An 18576-nucleotide genomic window follows, 5' to 3' on the forward strand; every position below is an offset into this window, starting at 1 on the left:
GCCATTCAAACTCTCTTTCCCAAACACGGGTGACATTCAGCCCATCTCTCCCATCTCCAAGACCAGCACAAGTCAGTGTCTGACCAGCCCAGCATGCTCCACACAATGGTGCAGTGCAGCTTCCTGAATTCTGGCAACTCATCTGGAGGAGGTCACATCTCATTCTCCTTCCTCAGGATGTGCTCTCCAAAACAGAACTGCTAACCCTGCAGAAGCAACCCTTACTGTTACTTTACAGAGGCCTCAGGCCTCAGACAGTTTCTGCTAACAGTTTTGCTCCAACATCCCTGTTAGATGCAGCAGTGATGGATCCATGGAGCAAACATATATTTATTTTATGAAGCCATATTGAAACAGAACAAGCAATGCTATCAAAAGAAAGCCCTATTCTCCACTAGAATGAAGCACCGGATCACCTAAAACAAATTGAAACACTTGTGCTTAGAAAGAAACAAAAAACCATAAATGTTTTCATGATCTTTTACACTATTTTGACCAGCAAACATATATCTCACAGAAACAGGGGCACCATCTCAGAGACCTGAAACTCATATGTCTTCCCCAGGTGAATGTAAATACTCTATTTTAGAATATGCAGCAAGTGAACTATGTCTGTCGTGTAAGGACTTTGAAGATTTGTAGAGTTCCCAAGTACTCTTTGTGACTTCTTTGCCAAAGCCATTTTTGCTGAGCCACAACACACACTGCTATCAGGATGATTTGATGAATACACTTTCCCAAAAGACAAATAAAGATGAGATGGCAGTGTTCCACCCTGTGCAGACACACTGCATGTTTGCAACACTGTAAATCACAGTCCAGTTTACAGGTTTACTGAAGGCTGTGCCAAGCAGAGGACACCAAGCTGGATTAATACAAAGCTCAGCTGGGAAGAAGAGCTTCCCAGACAAGGGAGAAAAGATCCTGCTTTGTTTGTGGATCTCAAGCAGATTACTCAGTTGACAGGGAAAAAAAACAAACACTCAAGGTCCCAAGGTCTCCAAAACCAGAATGGCTTGAAGGATATCTGCAGCTTTGACTTAATAAACTTAAGCAGACAGAATTATGACATTTATTCATTGCAGAGCATAGTAAGTGATTCACAAACACACATCCCCATACAAATCACTAACTCTTTTGTTTATACACCAGTAAGTGTATTATTCCCATTTCTTCAGTTATCAACTTTTTCAGTAGCCTCTACAAATAAGGAAAAGAGATGAGAAAACAGCCCCACGGCACTTGTGTTGTATCAGGTACAGCAGGCAGCCGGACTACCCAGTTCCGATTCACATTAACAGGGCGGGTTTGTGAGCATAGACGTGGCTGCTCACACACCAACAAACAGTAAATCATTGACAGCCGTACATACACCCTGCTTTTCGTCTCACTAACTCTGTGGGGACGCATGACGGCATCTGCTTCCGACCATCCCTGCGACTGAAACTGAGCTTTAAAGCCTTTGCTGTCCCCAGCTCCAGCCAAGCTGGAGGGCAGCAAAGACTAGCGAGAGTCAGAAAAACAAGTCAGCCACCACACCATTCCCCTACTGCGCTTTATTTATGAGGAACAGCTGAACTCGACTCACAGGACAGGCAAATAGAAGGACAGCTGGGGGGGAAGCAGCTATTTCTTTGTAAAATCAGGCAAAGCGCTCGTTCATTGAAACACTGCCCTGACAGGCCCTGAAACGCAGCGAGCTCCCCAAAGCCGCGCGGCCGCGGCCAGCGCCACCGCCCTCCGCCTGGGCAGGGCCCGCGGGCTCGTACCTGGCCGGGCTCCTGAGGCTCCCTCGGAGCGCTACGGGCGGGGCTGCGGGCAGCACCCCTGGGCCCGTGCCGGCCAGGGGTCGCCCAGTGCCGGGCAGGGGTCGCCCCATGCCGGGCAGGGCAGCGGGGCCCCGGCACGGCCCGTCGGCCGCACCCGCCCGGCCCCGCCGCGGCCCACACGCACCCGTGGCACCGCTGCCGGGGCCGGGGCGCCGCCACACGCCGTGCTCGGGCGGGGGCTCCGCCCGCACAGGCCCCGCCGAGCGCGGCCTGGCAGCCCGGCTCCATCCGCAGGGGCCAGGCCGAACCCCCAGCCCCGCGGCACCAAGCGGGGGCACAGAGCGCCCGGGCAACGGCACGCACGGGGCTGGGGCGGAGAAGCGCTTCCAGAGGTTCCCTGAACCGACCTCCGAGAAAATCACTTAGCGGGAGAGAGAGCTCCCACGCTTCCTTTGGAACTTCGGTTTCCAGTTTTGTTGTTTGTTTGTTTGTTTGTTTTTTGAAAGCCCTTTTGTTAAAAAAAAAAAAGTCCCAACAGCATTAATTGTTGTCGCAAGCTCCATGAGCACATTTACAGCCAAGTGCTACCGACACTCACATTGCTAACAGCATCGAAACGCCAGCAGTGACAGGACTGGAACTCCCCCAAGTACAGGAATAGCCCCAGATCAGGTGCTGGGGTTTCACTTGCACTTGAAATTAGCAGCGTGATCTTGTAATGTTTTAGCTGTTTCGGCCTCTGCTTTTATTTAGATTTTGAAAACATAATTGGGACATGCTTTAAAGTTGTTTCTAGATGTTTTGTTTTTTAAAAAGGGAGGAAGGGGAAAAATTATTTAAAATATTCCATTAATCAACAAATCAGCCATAACCTCTGTCAAAAACCAGAAATCTGCTCTTTTCCCTGTAAAGTTTGTTCCTGTTACATAATGCTTTCATGGAGAACTTTATTTCTCCTGAATGAGGGGAAAACTGCTGTGATTCTGTTAAAATCTGTGATGACTTTTGGAGTGTCATTTCTCCAACAAGATCCTGCCTAGCACTTCACAACAGCATCTGTCACAGGTACGAGTGCCCTTACACAAGGATCATAGAAGTACAGACTTCTGCAGCAGGGCTGCACAAAAGCTGGGTAACCAGGACTTTGGTATAGGTTGGCTGTGGGTTTAGTAAAACTCAGTACAAACCTTAGTATAGCCATGTTTTTTTGTGATTGTGAGGTTTTGGGAGCAAGAAACAGAGGTTTTGGGAGCAAGCTGCATTGAAGCCCGCAAGCCAGTGCTTGTTATTCCTGCTGAAAACTTGGGTGTTAGCCAGATCCCTTTCTGGTATCAATCTTATCAGATATCCAAGCAAACCAAGATGTGACACTGTGCAATCACACGTATCAGGACTAGAGAATTTGGGGAGTTAAAAACAGCGCTTAATTTGTTGGTGATACCCCTCTGGTCTGGATCTGCTACGTGCTCCAGCACGGCTGGTGCAACTTTGACAGCAGCAATTAGTTATAAAGTGAGCCAAATATGCTAGGTAGACTTTGCACATAGCAGCTCAAACAGATCTTGAATCCTTCCTGATAAATGGGTAAAATACATGTTTAATAGGTTGTGTGAATCAATAGGGCAGTATGCTAGCTGCGGCATAGATAGAAAGGAATTTTTTGTGCTGGTTTTTCCATTTTGTCCAAATAGATACAGCAGCTCTTTTAAAAAGACACAACTGTAAATTGCTGCCCAAAGTCAATTTCATTTATGTGTTCTAATATTTCATCTTCACTTTGAAACAGTTTGTTTTGCTAAAAGTTCTGCTGAGAATTTTCAGTATCTAGAACTATTTATCTTTTGAAAGAAATAAACATATATTAGCACTACTATCTCATTTCCTTTTCTTCTGTGACATTTTGATCTATTATCTCCTCATAGGAAGCCCCTGTTAATCTCCTTCATATTTTGAGTTGGACTTTTTAGTCTACATGCTTTTAACTTATTCATGGATGGAGAAAAAAGGAAACAGTGTTCTGTTCCATCTGGGGCCTTTTTTCCCAGAGTTTAGGATGCTCTGGAGCTGAGCAATCTCATTAATTTAGGGTTAATTTGATGGAGGCTGAAGTGGCTCACTGGCTTGCAGGCTCAGCACCCTAGGTAGTGCATGAATGAATTGCTGACAAAGTTCAAGTAGAATATTAAGAATGAGAATGAAAGATTAAATCTCACTTCCTTTCAGTGCAACTTGTAGTACTTGAGTGTGTTTGTTTGGCTAAATAATGCCAAATTTGGTAAATTGTTTCATTGAAGGTGAGCAATAGAAAACCAATAGGCTGTTTTATGTCAGATAGTGGTTTAAACTATATCTAGTACTACTCAAGGACTGGATATGGTAAAATATCCAGTGAGCTTGGTGGCTTGAAGATGACACAGTGCAGTGAATTGATACTTCTGTGGGAGTGAGATATTACTCCTAAGTCACAACTTTCATCTCAGAGTCCACCAGCTATATTTGAAGCTAGGGATCTTTTTTCCTGTGTACATAATTTATCTGATTTTTTTTATCTGACCACTCCCTCTGTATCATAAGGTCTTTCTGACCTCATTTCTAATGGTGTCCCTCATCCTCCCTACTCTGAATACTTTTATGTCTTGGCAAACTATCACATCTCATTGCTTCTCTCCTTTTCCAGAAGTCAGTATATAAATTACTAAAGAACTCTACTGATGACTTCCCTTCACACCTTTCCTTACAATCTTTTTGCCAATTATTCATCCATACAAGGACATTCTCTCGTACCCTTCTTATTTTGAAATTACTATCGTAGTATGATAAATTATACAGAGGCAGAAAGATCAAAATCTGCCATACTGCTCATGCCCACAAACATCTACCTGCTGATATTGCCCATGTTGATTTCTGAAACTCTCAATTTCTCCAAAAAATCAAAAACACATCAAATACTTGGTTTTTCTTGTGAAGTGGCAGGTGCTGACATGGTATAGTAAAACCTAAGAGATCATAGGAGTTTCAATTCATCTAAGCCTTTTACATTGTAGAAGTTTTGATAACTCATTGAATTCACAGGAACTTGGGTTTAATGGCTTGTGAAGTTCTTCATAATTAAAGACTAGTAAATAATTTACTTAAAGCAGGTAAGATGTCATTAACATTCTATACCAGGATGCCATGTGTGACAGGCACATCTGTACTTAGCACCATGCTGTTATTGGTGGCCATGGAACCTGACCCTGTGTGGGGTTGTTCTCTTTTGGTAGCTCTTTCAGACTAGATTAAATATGTGAGAAAGGTTGCCTTTTTTTTGTTTGACCCAAGACAGTTTGCCAAATTAATATGTAAACAGACCTATTATGTAGTAACTGGGAGTTGGTAAGTGAACAAAGACTTCACCAGTTTTGTCCCTTTTAATCACTCTGTAAGTAACTGTGGTTTCAGTGAAACTGAAAAGAATTTTGATGCAGAAATGTTAAGAAATTTAGTTGTTCAAAACTGATAGTCACTGTAGTACTTTGTTTCATTCAAGAGAGGTTTTGATTCACTTTTCAAACCATTTAACAAGTACCATGTGTTAAACTTAAAACCTTAAGGGAGCTGTAGTGGGGAAGAACATATGAGATGTTTTCTTAAATTCCTTTTTTCTTTTATGTCTTTCCTTCTTGTTGAAGTGTTACATTTCTGAAATGCTCATCAGTATCCTAGTTATGGTCAGCTTCCCTGCCTCAGAACTGGAAGATTTAAGTTCTGGAGCAGAGTGGTTTTCATTAGATTTAGAAACTAATCTGAATTCAGTACAATAACTTCAATCTTAAATCTTCAACTATTCAAGAATACACAAAGAGCCGCCTGCACTTGAATGTAAGCTGAGAGTGTAGGACAGACAGAGGAAGTACAGGTGATAAACAAATCTTCCTCCTTTGCTTTTCTAGTTGATTTGCAAATCCAGTCAAAAGTGTAAGGCGTCCATTCAAAACCCATTTTTTACATTTTGTTTTTCTAGGTTATTTAATTTTATTTTCAAAGGTAATGGCTAAATGAGTCCAGAAGTTGCTAATGGCTATTGAATGACCAACTCTTCACTGGAAAGCTTGCCCAGGTATGTTTTATGCTTAACAACTGAGATTTTATTTAATTTTTATCTCATTACACTTGCAAAAAATCTTGTATTAGACTTTACAATAAGTGGAACAAAAGGTCTGTTTTGCTATGGAATGTCATAAATTTGTATCATTCACACTTCTGACCAATTATTTTAGAGCTGGGAGGACTGGAACTCAGAATAACACAGAACAACTAGGAGGAATTGACTTGAAACTAACAAATGCCCTGGTAGAAAACAGTAGGATAACCAAAGCATTATTTTAGCAGTTGGAAGTGTGGAGGACAAGGAAAAGCTGATGACAAGGAAAGCTCAGGAAGAAATCTGAAGAACAGGCACCAGAATAGTTGCTATTAATAAGATGTGTAGGAGCTTGAAAAAAGGATGGAGGAATATGAGCTGCTTCAGGGATAATAGGAGTAAGAGAGAGAGGATAAAGAGCCAAAATTTCTAGCCAGAGGCTATCAGTAAAGGAGCAGAGCAAATTTGTGGAGTTTTCAGTCTCACAGAAACAAGGGGTACAAAAATCACTGCAGTGGTAATTAATATTTTGGTCACTCATGACCTTAGCTTTCCAAGTCTTCAAATATTATTATTATTATTATTCTGTAAAATCACAGCAGCCAGGGTATTAATAAAACATTCCTCTTCAGATATACTCTTTCATTACAGTATAGATTAAGTCAAAGTATTTCTATCATTTATTTACCAAGAACATGCAAAACTGAGTTCCTTATTTCTCATGGTTATGACCTCTAGCTAATATAGTAATCATTACTGCTAACATTAAGATTCAAGAGTGATTTTCTGTTCACACATACTTTTCATAGACAGACAGGCATAAATTCCTGTTGGTATACATCAACAATTATCAAAATAAAATTATTTAGCAAAGCTAGACTTTGACATAGTCATACAAAAAAACACCCTCTTCAGATACTCTTAATACAAATATGTGTCTATATTTTTTTCTAATTTAGTTAAGAATATATAGTATGTTTATTAATATTATATATCTATATTAAAATATATATTTATTGTTTATATATAACTATAGATATATATTTAAAATATTGTTCCTGGAAGTTTAGAACAGGAGAGCAATTACCAGTACAAATATTTTCCTCTGTCATCTAATTACAGCTCCAATGTAAGGACTTAGCATATAAGTCACCTCAATTGCTAATGCTTATCCTTTACCAAGAAAAATAAAGCTACTGCATACATTCCATAGAAACCATTTGTGCAAGACAATGTTCAGTTATGCAAATACTAATAAAATTGCAAAGGTGTCTGCCAGGAAGATAAAGGAGATACAGCACAGAGAAATAAAGCACCTTCAGATAATTTGACACCAAAAAGCAGCTGCTATGTGGTCTGGCAAGATATGAGAGAAGACACTCTTCCATCATTCAGGGACAACATGTTCTGGTTTTAGTGACATAAACAGCTCCTTTAATTTTCATCTTGTACATAAGTAAGCACACCTATACAAAATGGAGAGCCCTGGAGCTGTACATGCATAATGAATCAAGCCTCAAAAGATTTGTTCACATCCCTACAGCTGCAAAATTAAATAATAACCTGCTTCATTAGTACATATTTTGTGGTACATGTCTAAAGTGGTGCTCAACACTTCTGTTGTATGTTTTCTTCCTTTCTTCTATAACTTAGGTTCAGACACAATCTGAATGTCTAGGACAACTTGAGAGGATGTGAAGAAATGAGACCCTCTGTTCTTTTCCAGCACCCCCGGACAGGTAACCCTAGACACCAAGTCAGATTTAGGCTCCTGAGGGGCCCATTCAGCCTTTCACAACTTGCATCTACTGAGCTAAATTTAAACACTCCTACTGAGTTTAGTGATTCAGGATCAGGCTTTGCCTCTGCCCAGGTAATATTCACCTCTCAGATTTGAGATTCTTAGTTCATTATACCCATTGTTCCAAATTAATTTCATTCAATTCACAAGGAAATAGTAAGTATCCAATTTTGTGGGAGGACTGGTGTTGTAGGGTTGTACATTTTCCCTTCCCCTCTCTGACATTTCACACTGTTGTTGATGCCCCTCTTGCTATGATGGCAGTTTCAGTTACAGGGACCACAAATCTGTGCCTGCTAGTTTTCCCTAAAATCCAGATTCACTGCTGCCAATGTCTGTCCCCTGATCTTGCGTCTGCTCTGTAAATCAAGGCCAAGGTAACCTCTAAAGAAAGCATTAAGGTATCTGTGGTCTAAACCAAGTGAAGACACATGCTGCTAATGCCCACAAGCACCCACTTCGCTGTGGTAATTTTGTTGTTAGCATAATCAATGATATACCCAAGAATCTTCTTGAGCTTGGTTAATTTTTTCTCCTTTTTCTGGAGGGGAATTCCAGTTTTAAAATTCCTGCCATCTGCAAATGCGTCTCCAGCCCTGTTCTTACAAAACTGGGAGTATCTGTCTGCCAGATCAAACAGCTCTTACAGCTCTGTCTGTTTATACTGGGTACCTTGTAAGAGCAGGGGTGATTTAGCAGAAGAGCCTTGCATTCCAGTAGCCTTCTCCATGACTCACTATCATCTAATAGCACCCTTTTCAGCCCAGACTATTTTTGTGTCTCTCAAGGGTTTGTAATACGTGTTAGGCAGTGATATAAATAAAAACTGCAAAGCCTAAAAACACAGAGGTCAGTACTCCAAGCACATGTTGTTATTTTATTGTTGTTGTTATTGTTATTATTGCAGTCCAATAGATTTTGCAGGCAGAAAATACCATCTTGGTGAGGGTTTTCTTACTTTCTCTCCATGCTGGAAACTAAGTAACATAGTAACCAAGAGTTGAATCTCAATTGAATGTCAACATGCTGACTTTGCAACTTAAGATACACACCTGTGTTACAGACACCTTTCTGATTAACAGCATTCATCGCAGTGCCTGTATGCAATTTTCTCTGCTGATGAAGCTGATTTCTCTTTCAGAAATCTTCAGCACTGCTCTGGAGATAAGAATATTGCAGAGAAATCTGTGAGTCTAACTCTCCTTGTAATAATGCCAACCATTTTAAGTCTCAAAATTAACTCAGCCCTATTCACAAGATCAATCACTTCTCTCTCAAATGTATTTTATGTGAGGCAGATTTGTGAAAAGTGTTTTTTAAGCAGTGAAATTTCATTGCAGCAATTGTGGCAGAGCATATGCATCATCAGGTCATTGCATAGGAAAGAGATTTCTTGACCCATTATGCAGCCACGGCCATAAGAAATACACTGTGCTCCTATTTATTGCTTTTTACCATTTGCAACTCACTTGGTAAGTTTTTTTGAGTGAAATTGTCCATTTTTTCCCTTTTCCCTTTGTGACAGTCTTCCAGCAATAATGACAAAATAGTGTGTTAATAACATGAATGGACAAGTTTTTTACCATGACCGTTGCATTCTCACCAATACTTAGCAGAATTGATAATGAAAAGACACATTCTTAGCCCTGGCAAGTCACAGTTGCATTTTTATCTTCTTGAACAAACAAGATATGAGACAGTCCTCCCAAACAAAGATTAAAAGAATTTAATTCACTGAACAAGCAGAGGCAACATACGAGTATTCATCAAAGCCAGGAGGATAAAGAAGAGAAACAGTGGTTTTGAATCACATTTCTGTTCTGGTATTATGCTGAAGTTCAATGTTGCTCAGGACATAACGTAAAACTAGAAGCAAGTTGTCACTGTTTGCCTTCTGATACATCTTAGATTAGTGGCTTTTTTTAGGTCTTTTGTCTGTAAAACAGGTAACCTGCATACCCCAGTGACTTTTAAAGCTGTCTTTATGTTGTGTAATAGAACACTGCTAGGGCTTGGAGCCTGTTCTCACAGTGCCCATCATTTCCTCTCTTTGTATTCCTCACTTTAAGCCTCGTTTCTTTCAGGGAGTGAAGAACAGATTTGACCTGTTATAAAGTCTGGCACTTCCCTAGCCTGTATCCTGCAGTGTTTAAGCACTCTAAGAAATGGGGCAGGCTTCAGAAAGCACAGCCTTCCAACTGATTTCATGCATCTAATAATAGCCTCTCAGGCGAGGAACTGTGCATGTGCCTCGTGCAAGCAATCACAGTGTCAAAGTAGACAGAGACATACAAGCTACAAACTAGGGAAAACAGTTTTACAGGCTGCTGACAGGTTTCTATTCTTTCCATGCAGGAAAAGACATCAATTCAATATTGGAATGGTCAACATGGAGATAAGAAGACAATTTTCTTCCCTGTAGTTTTAGTATAAAGGGATTTATGCAGCTTTTACTGTTCTCATTGAGGACTGGCCTGAGTCTTTCTTGCATGTGATTTTATGGCTTGTTTGCTTTTTTACATTACTCAGTGGATGTTGGTGATAAGGTTGCACTTTTTAAATGGTTAAATTTGTTAATATTAATAGCTAGAGATATCAAAAGCTGTTGTGCACTGCTCTGATCATACTAGCTTTCCAAGCAAAACTTTCTGAACAGAAATAGCTTGTCTGTCCTAGATCAAAACAGCCATCAGGCTTCCATTTAAAATATCACTGATTCTGCATCTGTATTCTAGTCTGGTTCAAGCTAAAGAACACTGTGTACATTAGCATTTCACAGCTTAGTAATTGTTCTCAAACATTTTGAGTTTCCGTAGAGACTATTGAAATTAGATCCATTGCTTTTCATAGGAGAAAAACCAGTTCTCTTCAAAATACTGCAAGGAAAGTTTACAGGGAAATACTAAAAAAAGGATGAGAGTATAAAAGATTGCGAGTATATTCCCATTTATCATAATCTCTTTTTTCCCCAAATCTTCACATACATTAAATTCTTTGTGAAGCACTCATTCAGTTATGCTAGCAAAGGATACCATGACATTAACTTGTAAAATGACATGGAAGGTTGCTTCTCCTCGGTTCTTTCACTTGTTAAATCTTCAGTGATATTGTTAATCAAATAGAAGCACTGCAAGGCCCTGAGTTTTCATCTTTTTATATAGGTGAATGAAACACTGACTGTTTGATATCAGTGTATTTATTGGCAATTTGAAGATTTTGTTCTTTCTGACAGGGCTTCTGAATTTCCCTTGAACTGTAGAAGTAGCTTGAGAGGAAAATAAAGGGATGCAAGTCTAAGCAAACTTTTTTTCTTTCTGAAACAAGAGCTCCAATAGGTTTATATTTAAGTTACAGAAAAAGTTCTCAATTATTTAATCTTTTCTAATTTATTAAATCCCTCTCTTGTTCATCCAGATCAACTCCACTTGGATTCAGCAGTGCATTTTGGTCACAGAAAGCCCTGGACAGTCAAAATACTACTTAGCTCACCCAGTTTAAATGAAAAAATGTCCTTGTTACATGGAATTGCATATTTCCTAAATGTATGTGTTCAGGTGATTGGCAGTTAGAAAAACTGACAGATTTCTAGAACAAATGAAGAGTATTTTACTTTTGCTTGATGATATTCACCCTGCAGATTCATCCCACTTAATTAGTGCAATTTTTTACTGAGAAGGAAAAACAGTTAATAATGGTCATTTCAGTGATATTCCAATAAGGAATCTGAACATTGTCTTCTAAACAGGCATTGGATTGCTCCTAGAAATTGCTTCCAGATTTAATCTCTCAAGTTTGTGTTGGAAGTTCACAGCATGAAGTCCAATGATCCATTCAGAAACTAGAGCAAAAATCTCACACTGTTTTTACAGATTTCAGTTCTGGCACTTGGCTGCTTTGGCTGAGCAGTAACCCCCTATGATGTGAAAGCTCCCAGAATGTAAGGAAAGGATATCTGTGGTGTAGGGGGCTCCTCTCCTCATGTGAAAGATTTCTAGTAGTGATTTGTGTTAAAATTTCAGCCAAGAGAGCAGTTAATAGTAGTTTAAACCTGATCTGATTGCTCAGTTTCCTATGGTTCTGCTACTTCCTGGCACTGTTCAGACTCTGCCAGTTTACCTTGCAGAACTCAATCCTCAGTTGTATCCTGATACCTACATAGAAGGAAGTTGAAAAATACTGCCATCTATTTTTTCACATGAGAAAAATTCCAGAAGAAAAGCAATATTCCCGAGCTGAACTTTGCCAGAAAGTTTTTTAAATTGAACATTACAATGAAATTCTGTAACATTACACTGAATTTACCATACAAAACATGTATATAATTTCAATAGAAGACATTGTCAATTTGGCAGTGTTTCATCAGATGTCTTAGTTATCTGATTGCATTAATTCTACATATCCAGATTCTCCTTGTTCTGGTGTTATATCTCTCCCCACTGGAATCCAAGCCCTGGAGTCAAATAAGAAAATATCCCCTACTCTTTGAACATGTTGGATCAAAGGAATGAATGACATCTCTGATCTCAGAGAACAGAAAAGCACACACACTTTGGTAAGATCTTGCTCACTGTTAAGAAACCATGACTGGAGACACAGCACATGGTTAAGAGGGTTAGGGCCAACCCATAAAGTCCAGGGCTCAAACTTCATCTGTAACTGAATTAATGTGATTTCTGGTGCTAATGCTCATTCACTCCCACACTGAAAATTGCAGATCCAACATTTGTGTGTTTGGAAAATAATGTTTAAATATCATAAAAGTCATTAAGCTTTTCTCTAGATAAGCTTAATTTAATCACAGCCTTTTTGAGCCCCTCATAACAATCTGAGTTTTTTTCCTACATTCCTGATACATTGACATCTCTTCAACTCCTATGAAGAAATATCACCTTCAATCAATAAAACAGCATCATTAGCTGGTTCAGCAAACTCCTCAGGCACTAAGGAGATGTGGAGTCAAGTGCTCTCTGTCAATTGGTTCATTCAGACTGCTGGGGGCAAAGTGGCCATCTGCAGCTTAGCGCATCCCAAAGTGCATGCAGTACACCAGCCCTCAAACGCTGCAGCTGTCAGGAGCAGGCAGGGAGCTGCAGCCCTGTGAGAGCTGCCTGCCGTGCCCTCGGGTGCCCGGCCCGGCATTGCCACCTCCCGGCCCAGCCCCGGCAGTCCCGGCGCGCATTCTGCTGGATGCCTCTCCGTTCCTGGGCAGCGTGGGCAGCGCACAGGCTCTTCGAGCCGCCTGGCAGCGCTGCTGGGCGGGGTTTGCCGCACTCCGGCCATATAGGAAAGGCTGGGGAGCGGGGAAACATGGGGCACAGTGGCACTGGGAATACCGTCGTGTAACCCCCGTGTGACAGTATGAAGGTGCTTTCGTGTATGTGAGGTTTGTGGGTTCACACTGGACACTGCAGGTCCTCACTGTATTTTCAAATACTAAGTTAGGCTGGGAATCCATTGTTGCACCAGAGGCACCCTCACCCATCCACTTCATTGGCTTTACATGTTGCTGGCTGACTTTTGGACAAAGTTCAGTATTTCTTAACAGGCACCCAGAACAAATGAGCAGTAGCCTCATTTTCTTTGTCAATGTGCTTCTCCTTTTATCTCACCCTTCTGTATAACCAATAGCTGGTAGGGACATATGACATTTGTCCATCACAAAAGTAAACCTAAGCCTAAAACATTTGTTCATTTGACAAATGGGTTAGACCTTTTCAGCCTTTTCACCACACCTCTAATCCTGGGATTTCTTATCACCTCTGTGTCAGATATCACAGGTGTAATGGCACCTGAACACTCTGTGGCCATATCAGTGCAAAGTCTGATGGCTTAACTTAAGCTGTTGCACAAGGCAGTTCAAGTGAAGCTGGGGGATATTGCATAGATGATAGAAAATAGAAAATGCCCACATATTTTCTTCTACCAGCAGAACTGAGAGGACCACACATTCAGGGGGGAGCATACAGCTGGGAGCCATATGCTTTGTCAATCTTTGGTATTTTTTTCAGTGAATACTTTGTGTGTGACTTCCATCATGCCTTTTGCTGGGGACTTAGAGCTTGGTCTTATTTAGAGTCATTCCATTGAAATATTCCTCAGCTTGCTGTGTATGAAACATTTTAACATTAAATTTAGAAAATGCACCCTCCCCTTGCAGTTTTACAGGTGCATTTTCTATTTAAATCTCATTAATACATGAAAACATTAAAGTGCTGAGTGGTTAATAAATATAACAAAACCAGCAGAAAAAAATTATATAGTTAGCATTATATAGATTTTCTTCTGTGCCTCTGGTGAGTATGCCCAGCTGTAGAGCAGTCAGGAGCCATTTTAATTAGAATTTAAATTAGATTTTGTAGACCTGTGAAGAAGAAGGAGGCAAAACCAGGCCAAAAGATACTACCAACTGCAGAGAAACTCATCATGAACCAGCAGTGTCCTGGTAAATAATGTTCTCCTGCATGATGGCACTGGAGAACAAAGGCATTACAAGCTCTATCACAGAAAGAGTGCTTATGTGAGGACTTCAGACCAGCAGGCATGAAGAGGGTTTCTACATATTTGAACCTCTCAGGAAGACACATAAGAGAGGAAAACCTGAGCTATCAGCAGTGGTTTAGATTCCCTGCATCATAAAAAGCTATGTCGTTTTCCAAATCAAAAACTAACTTGATTAAAATTTTGTAGTATCCTGTGTCAAAGCTAAGGCTTCTTTTTTCCTCTGGGCAATAGTACAGACCAGTCTTCAGGACTGGCAGTTCAGCACTTTCACCACCTTTCCATTAAAATGAATTTAAAAGTTAAAATAAAAAGTCTATGGGTCTGCTGTTTCTCAAATAGAGCAGACTCATGGTGCTAATTGATAAGCAAACTTCTGAAATCCTGTTTTTTCCTAGATGCAGGTCGTGAACTGAAACTTAGCTAGATTCAAGGTGCTGACTGGGTTAAAGCATCAACCTTTGGGGTCCCACAGATCATAACATTTACTGCAAGGTCAACTGCTGTAATATGGATGCTGACTTTTGAGCTGTTTTTTCAATTAGTCATCAGAGCGCTGTGAAATTAGGTGCCTGAACTGGTACTGACTAATGGGTGTATCACAGTAATTATCAGTGCATTTTGCCACATTTTTTTCCTTGCTGTGGAATAATCACAGAGTATATAACACACGTGCCAGCCAGAAGGGAACATTTTTTTCTTCCATAAGGGCTCGTAATAACTGCACTATTTTATGTCTGCTGGTATTTTCAGGGTTTTCCGTTTATTAAATGACGAAACCTTTCATTCAGCTCGGGAAAATGACTGGTCTTGGCAGCTGCTCCCAGCCCAGAGAGCGAGGAGCCGGTCTCTCCTTTTTTTCCTGCAACTCTGCTGCTTTTCCAGCAGGAGGAGCTGCAGGAACGAGCAGCCAATTCCTCTCAGATTAAGGAAAAATACCTGGGATCATTTTTCAGCAGAGTTCCCTTTCGTCCACGCTACTGTACAATAGGTCAAATACAAGATATTTTTGAGAGTCATTTATTATCAACCGATTTATTCTTCGTTTTGCAAGGAGTAAGAGGTCTATCAAGTAATTAAGATAGTGCTTTCCAAGCCCCAATGTTGAGTACTCATGTATAGCAAATCTTTTGAGTTTCAGCTGTCAGTTATTAGCCATTGAGTACATGACAGCTGTGTAAATCCAGGTAGAAGAGACATAAATATGATTGAAAGGGACAGTATAGGTTTAGCTTTTTCTTACTTAGGGCAGTATTTTTAACCAAACAGAATAGTGCAACTAAGCAAAGGAAACTCAAATGGCAGCATAAATAAATTGACTGTGCATGATAATAGATATTTAACTATGGATAAAAGGAAGTTTGGTTATCTATTCAGCATGTAATTTTTCCTGTACCTTTCTTGTATATTGGTCTGTTTCATTACTAAATGTATTCATCCTGCTGGCATATCTTCATCTATATCCTTGCTCTTTTTCATGGCAGTTTTTTCTTAGTGTTCATTTCTCTCACATTAGGACTTTGTCACGAACAGATCCTTTGACAAGTTCTCTACATGGGTTTGATTTCATTCCTACACGTGTGCCAAAAAACACTTTTGTACTTGGGAAAATTATGCAATGGTAGCATATAGACAACTAACATGCTCTAAGTTAAGCAAGTGCAAAGCTCTTTGTAGGATTTTGGCCTTATTGATAGCAGGTTTATCCAATAACTTACATCTGGTTAGGTTTTGCTGGCTGGTTTGGTCATTATCTTTTGCTCCTCATGTCTCTTTCTCAAACTGTGCAGTGTCACAGTGATATTTTTTCCCTCTCTCTTTAGGTATTTGTTAGACCAAGACATATTACGTTTCATTTACCTCAAGTTGGGCCCTTAATAAACTGGAAAATAACTGGCCAGATCCTAAAAGCATTTGACATTCATGCACAAGGAATTAGTATAAAGTTATTTGGCACCCCAACACCTGGATACTTATACCATCCTTTTTACCTGGCTCCCTTTTATAAATGCTCAGTGTGCAGCTCTGGTGGAGCTTTGCATTCTGGTACAGGGTGTCACACTACAACTTCCTTAATTAGGTGTGCATTTAAACTGTGAAACAGGAGCAGCCTCCAGGCCAGGTAGAAAATATCCAAATCTAAACTTTATGGAAGTTTGGGTTTAGATATGAGTCCAGAACTTCACTATCTCTGAAGCAGTCTTTTTGGGTGGTTTTCTCAATGCTTCCCCAGAGTTCCAGAGCCATGCTCATAAGCATTGATGTGACAGTTTGCAGAATGTATCACCTTCCAGTCATATTCATATGCTCTTCTGCCTGCTGGTTATAGTTGTAGCAGCCTGACAAGCTCCTGAATCCAGATAAAGTAGCAGCAGAATCTTACTGAGGTGAAGTTTGTCTTACCTGCTTGTTTCACCACATGGTCAAAGGATGCATTAGCATCCTTTGCATTAGCAACCACTTCACTGGGAATAAATTTATGTTGGTCCTGCAACAGAGTTGTTACACGCAGGAATTGCTTCAGTCAGGTTGAGATGGACAAATCCCCCTTCCAAAGAATGGGTGAGGCAAAGCCAGAGCTTGTTCTGGAAGCTTTCCAAGCCAAACTAGGTGATAATGTCAGATCTCTCCTTCCTTTAATCAAAAGAGTGAACTTTCAGTGTCACTGTGAACATGTTTATTTCTTTCGTTACTTGATGAGGTGGAAACAGGACATGGTCACAAGGGATAACCACAGAGCAGCCAGGCTGGGAGTGTTCCTCACAGAGCTGTGCAAGTCTTGAACCAAAAAGGAAGAAAATATGAAGCTTGGCTGCCTCTGCCTCAAAAGGCAGGATCACCACGGTTTTGAGGGAGGATGTAATGAAAGGAGGCTACAGTTGCACATATTCCACTCTGGAGGGTTTCTAGGAATTGCCCCATGTCTGCCAGCCCAAGATCCTGATGCGTGCAAAATATTGTGAAACTGTTGTGGATGTTTGTGTTTAAGTAGGAAACTGCAGATCCAGTGTGTTTGGCATCTTTTCTTCCTCACTTCTAATACCTTTCAGGCAAGATTCTTAGGCTGGAAGCAGGGGGATCTTAAGGTGTAAATCTGGTGTTGTTGCATCCTGACAGCTGCATGCACACTCATACAATCTCACCATTGAAATGCTGGCATTTGAAAATATGGAAGGGTGAAAAAGTGGACCTACATTTGATTGTATTGTGAAGGAATTGCACTGTTTCTGAAGATTGCCTGATATCTGCACTTGTTTTGAAGTCAGGGCAACCAGTTTTTTTCCAGTTTCTATGCCTGAGTTAATGTGCCAAGAGAAGAAGTACAGGGACTCTCTCAGTCCTATTCTAAGTCTAGTTGAGACTCAGGGATGGATGCCCACCATTATCTTCCTCACACTCCTTTTTCTGGAGGCCTCTCCTTTGTTTACTGTCTCTTGGAACAAAATTTTCCTGCTACCCTGTTCAGACTACAAAGAAAGTGATTTTTGTTCCCCTTTCATCACTTGTATTTTATCAACTATCGCCTTATCTCCAGCCTGAAAGGTGTCTTCATTTGAGTATAGCTCCAGGCTTCCACTTAAAACATTACAGACATGATACTTTTGAGTCTGTTGAGAGCAGTAATCCTGCTCCAGTGATCCTTTAAAATATGTAGATATAGAAAGTCCAGAATCAGTAATTCTTCACCTTTGTAAAATAATTACTTATTAGATTTTTATCAAAAATAAGGATGCTTAATTTGTTCTCTTAATATGTCTAGGGCTTACAGCAATTTTTTCATCACCAGTGTTCTAATGATATAAAATAGATGTGAGTGTAAACAAAAAGCATCTTTTCTCAATACTTAGAAAAATATAAGTAGATCTAAATAAGTATAAATGGTGTTTGATTTTGAAAGATAATAGATTTATCATCAAATGTCAGATAAACTCAGAGTTTGGCTTGATTCTACCTCAATTTCTGAACTTAAAGGCAATAAAACATAAGTTCATGGACTATCATTTTAAATTCCCATTGCTGATGAATAACAGTTTTAAGGAAATAATCACTGTATCTTTTTATTTTAGATACAGTTAACTGTGTCAAATTTCTGAAGAAATGTTACATCAAATGTGTATCTGTTGTTAGGTTCCCCGAGCTTGTGACAAACTGGGTAGAGATAAAAAGCCAGACTCTTGGGTTTTAATACACAGCAAAAGAATATTGAAAGTATTCTTCTTTGATACAGATTCTTGTAGTGAATGGGTATCACCATCAGAGTGGAGTCTTATTCTGGAATTTCTTGCTAGAATAAGAAAGATTTGTATATATTAATGGAATATCTTGATATAATAGTGTGCACAGAGGTTGAGTCCCTAGTCGTTCTGCCCCACGCCCCCCTGCCT

This window comes from Serinus canaria, chromosome 4 (genome assembly GCF_022539315.1).
Source record: "Serinus canaria isolate serCan28SL12 chromosome 4, serCan2020, whole genome shotgun sequence".
Lineage (NCBI taxonomy): Eukaryota > Metazoa > Chordata > Aves > Passeriformes > Fringillidae > Serinus > Serinus canaria.